Raw genomic sequence first — 4923 nt, 5'->3', positions numbered from 1 at the left:
TCAGGGATTAGCTGTGGGGTTATCGGGTGGGTCAGGGGGTGGGGTATGTTCTTCGGAGGGTCAGTGTGGACTTGGTGGGCCAAACGGCCTGTTTCCACAGTGAATCCCCCAACGTGTCTGCAGCCTGGCTTCCAGCTCCATCTCTCTGTGCCGAAGCTCCTCCAGTATGTGTATTCCTTCGTTTCCAGCACCTAGAACGTCTCACCTTCTGCAAATCGAAAGACAAGTCCCACCCTGCCCTCTCCAATGTGTGTTGTGTAACTGCTTAATCATTTTTAGTGGCTAAGCAAAGGCTGATAGCCAAGTTCGGAATCCAGGAGGATGGCCTCAATCACGACCTTGGGTCATTTCACATGACAGGTAACCCCACTTCACTGTTACGCTCGCTCTCTCTCTCTCACACTCCCTCACACACTCTTACATACTCACACGCTCGAACAGAGCCTTTCCGATAGACATGCTCTCTCTCAGACACACACTAACACACCACCCCACTCACACCCACGCATACATCTTCGCACATGATTATACTCCTTCACACACACTTTACCCAGCATGCACACGCACATACACACTCTCTCTCTCATGCATGCACTCACACATTTGGGGTGAATTTGCATTTGCAGGATTATACAGTTGGAAATAGAACAGAGGGTCAGCACTTTCAGGAGAGGGGAGCTGGGCAAAGGCAGGAGGATGGAAGGATGAATTTGGGTTGGAATCCATTGAAAGGTGGAAGAATTGAGAGACAGAGATTTCGGGGAGAAGATAGAGAAGGTTGCTCTGTGCAAACCAAAATTCTCTCATCCTATTTTCTGCCCTGCACTGACAGCAGTGATCTGTTTTCTCACGTTATTAGCAGAGGAGGATTTGAGGTGAGGTGTTACCTCCTTTTATAAAACATCAAGTTTCCTGGAGAACGTGACTTAAAAGAAGTTCTGGAATGTACATATTAATGAACCGAAATCTGCAGCCCATTTTAAAAGATGAAAGATTTAACAGCAATCTAGGTTTCTTCAATACATCACTTATGTTGAATGACACTATAATGTTTTTGCGATATATTCTGTGTCTTGTGATTCTACACCACAGCTACCTGAAGAAGGAGCAACACTTCGAAACCTAGTGCTTCCAAATAAACTTGTTAGAATAAACCCTGGTGTTTGTGAGATTTTAAAACTTTGTTTCTAGTGAATACAGCACACCTCCCACCGTTGCTAGTAAACTTTGCAATGCCAATGAAACAATGAACCTGAAGTCCTGAAAAAATATACAATTTGTAACAATATGAGCTACTCATTCACTGGTCCTTCTGAGACATGACATTAGTGCTGGAGGCTGAAAGAAATGAGCAGCTTTAAAACAAAACCTGTTGGACCTCACAGAGTCTAAGCCGGGCGGTAAGTTCAGGTAACCTTTACTCCGACCACATTTTGTTACAGCTTCAGATTTCCCCAGGAAAAAGGCTTACAAAAAGTAGTTTTTAAAGAAAACACCTCCATCTCAAAATGCACCCACTCTCCCCTCCCCACATTTTTTGTTGGTCAGCTGAGTTGTCCGTTTGTAACTGGATCCCTGGTACAGCCGGGTAAAACATGCAGCTGGGATGACTGAGTGAACCCTTTCCCGCAACGGCAGTTTCCTTCACTAAAAAGGACATGAGTGAATCCGATGGTGTTTTTACCCCCTAAAAGTGGTTTCATCCTTAGATTCTGAAGTCCAGATTACTGACCGAACTCCAATTCTGCAATCCACCGCAGTGGGATTCGAACCTGGGACGGCCCAGTGCTGGGTTGATCGGAGCACTTCGCCATCACGCCTTCCATCCCCTTGTGCCGGCACGTGAACTCGATAGTGCCTCCTCAGGTGGGAGGAGCAGGTGAAGCCCTTTTGGAACTTACAGCAGGTGAATGTCCTCCCTCCAGTGTGGACCCACTGGTGGGTCAGCAGTGCAGCTGACTGAGTGAACTCTCCCCTGCACATGGGGCACGTGAATGGATTCTCTCTGTCTGAACCCCTTCCTGCACACTGAGCAGGTGAACGTCCTCACCCCGTTGTGAATGCGTCTGTGGGTTTCCAGCATGGATGGGGAAGGGAATCCTTTCCCACAGTCCCCACATTTCCACGGTTTCCCCATTGGGTGGAGCTTTCCTTGTGTTGCTCTGGGTTTGAAATTACAAACAGAGCGGGGACATAGTCTTTCCCACTGCGAGGGGTGTGATTTTAATTCCCCAATCTGAGAAAATGGTTTGAAGCACTTTTCACAGTCAGCGCAAAATAAGAAAACTGTACATCCCTTCGGGTCTTCCATCCTGGGCTGACAGCGTTGATTTTAAATGGCTGTCCAGTCAGTGTCGATTCGTTTTGGCTGAAAAAATCTTCCTTATCTCATCCCAGCATTTCTTGCCACAAAAAAACTGTGCGGCAGAGTTCATGTATATATTTCCTTGTATGGTATTTTGTAAATTACATTCGTTTTCTGGTTGCTTGTATAGCGTATTTCAGGTTCATTAGCCGCTGTTTAAGTTGTGTTGGTAGGTTTGTGGGCCACCATGATGCTGAGAGGGTTGAGTTGTCTGGACATCATTTCCCAGATGTCTTTAATGTAAAGTAATGTGGCTAGGGTTTCTGCAGACGTTGTGTCTGCTTGTGTCAGTTTGTTGATGTGAAATCGGCACACTGGGTTTATTGGGTAGGTAAAAATGAGGACTGCAGATGCTGGAAACCAGAGTTTAGATCAGAGTGGTGCTAGAAAAGCAGAGCATGTCAGACAGCTTCCGATGAGAAGGAAAATCGACGTTTCGGGCAAAAGCCCTTCATCAGGAATAGAGGCAGGACCCCTCCAGGGTGGAGAGATAAATTGGGGGTGGGGTGTGCTGGACCAAAGGTAGCAAAAAGCACAATAGGTGAATGGGGTTGGGGATGAAGGTGACAGATCAGAGAGGGGGGTAGAGCAGGTAGTTGGGGATGGAGATTGGCAGGTAGGCGAGGTCATGAGCACAGCGCTGAGCTGACAGTTTGGAATTGAGGTAAGGTGGGGGAGGGGAAATGAGGAATCTGATGAAGTCTACATTGATGGCCTGGGGTTGAATTTATCCCAAGTGGAAGATGAGGCGTTCATCCTCCAGGCATCGGGTGGGGAGGGAGCGGCGATGGAGGAGGCCCAGGACCTGCATGTCCTCGGCAGACTGGGAGGGGTTTTGAAATGTTGGGCCATAGGGCGATGCGGTTGATTGGTGTGGGTGCCCTGTAGATGTTCCCTCAAGCGATGTCACTTAATTCTGCGAGCAGTCTCCACTCTCCCCAATGTAGAGGAGACAGTATCAGGAGCAATAATTACAAGAAATGACATTGTTGGAGACACAGGTGAAAGCCTTCGACCGACCACGGCCCGGATTCGATTTTAGGGAAGGGAAAAAATTTTCAGTAGAGCTATTAGGATCTGTCTGCATCTCCCTGGTGGTTTAGTGGTTAGGATTCGGCGCTCTCACCGCCGCGGCCCGGGTTCGATTCCCGGTCAGGGAAACCGTTTTCAGGTGGTTTACAGGCTACTTGTTCTTCTTGAATGCTCTGTACAGTCATTTTTTGATCTTCGGAGTTCCTGGGTGCTGCAGTGTGTCGTGGCTCGTTGAAATCGTGTCCTGATTCAGATTTGTTTGTATGTGTAGTGGTGATTGCTTCTGTAGTTAAGTTCTTGGTTCGCGTGTGTTGTTTTCCTATAGACGCTGTTTTGAATTTACCATTGACTGTTCGCTCGACTGTGACATCTGGAAATGGCACTTTGTTGTTGTTCTCCTCTTTTGTGAATTTTATGCCAGGAAGGATATTGTTGATGGTGTTGTAGGTTTCCTCTAATTTGTTTAATTTTTTGATGGTAAAAGTTTCATCGCTGTAGCAGACTCTAAGTTTGGGTTGGATCGCTGGAAAGGCTGTTTGTTCGAGTCTCTGCATTATTGCTTCTGCGAGGAATCCTGACGCTGGTAGTTTCAGGGTATTTCGTTGATTTGCTGGTAGGGCTTGTTACTGAATATGAAGTGGGTGGTAAGGCACAGTTCCCCGAGCTTGACAGTGCTATCTTTGCTGATGAAGTTGGTTCTGTGTTTTTGTCTTTAGTTCTTCGAGTAGTGTCTTCAGTTTTCTTTGGCCACGTTGATGCTAATGGATGTGAACAGAGCTGTCATGTCAAAGGACAACATTATTCCATCTCCTTCTGTCTCAGTGTCTTTGGTGATCAGGAATTCTTGGATGGAATAAATGGAGTGGAGTGAATCTTCGACTAGGTGTTTTAGCCTTCAGTGCAGGCCTTTGACTAGTCTGTATATTGGTGTTCCAAGCAGTGAGACTCTGGTCGAAGGGAGGTTCCTGGTTTGAAGGGGAGGAGATCAACAACAAAGTGCCATTCCTTGATGTCACAGTAGAGCGAAGAGTCAATGGAGAACTTCAAACTGGCATCTACAGAAAAACAATGCACACAAACCAAATCCTTAACCACAGAAGCAATCATCCCAACACCCACAAAAGAAGCTGCATCAGGAGATTATTTCAACGAGCCACTACACACTGCAGCACAGAGAAACTACGAAGAGCACAAGAGAAATACGTATATAGTGTATTTAAGGAGAACGGGTCCCCAATAAACCCCCTCCACCGATTTCTCATTGATGCTTTCAAGTTGACTCTCAAAAATTCGGTTTGACCCTCCATTCTTTCCTGTTTGTTTTTTGTGGGTTTTGAAAGCTTTCGCAATCCTCTCACTGAGTATTGGAGTTGGGAGGTTATGTTGTGGTTCTCGAGGACATTTTTTCGACCACTTTCGGAATATTGTGTACAATTCTGGTCTCCCTCCTATCAGAAGGATATTGTGAAATTTGAGAGGGTTCTGAAGCACCAATGGGTCTACAGAGACGAAGAGGCCCTTCTGCT

General features: G+C 46.5%; 1 non-coding gene across 1 annotated transcript; it reads left to right on the top strand.

Annotated features, from left to right (window-relative positions):
• Positions 1 to 3453: 3453 nt before the first annotated feature.
• Positions 3454 to 3525, top strand: trnae-cuc (transfer RNA glutamic acid (anticodon CUC)). Its single transcript has one exon. It is a non-coding gene; the product is annotated as a tRNA-Glu (tRNA).
• Positions 3526 to 4923: the final 1398 nt, after the last annotated feature.

Source organism: Chiloscyllium punctatum, chromosome 36 (assembly GCF_047496795.1).
Source record: "Chiloscyllium punctatum isolate Juve2018m chromosome 36, sChiPun1.3, whole genome shotgun sequence".
NCBI lineage: Eukaryota > Metazoa > Chordata > Chondrichthyes > Orectolobiformes > Hemiscylliidae > Chiloscyllium > Chiloscyllium punctatum.
The sequence above is the reverse complement of the archived record's forward strand: the minus strand, read 5'-3'. Positions and strand labels throughout refer to the sequence as shown.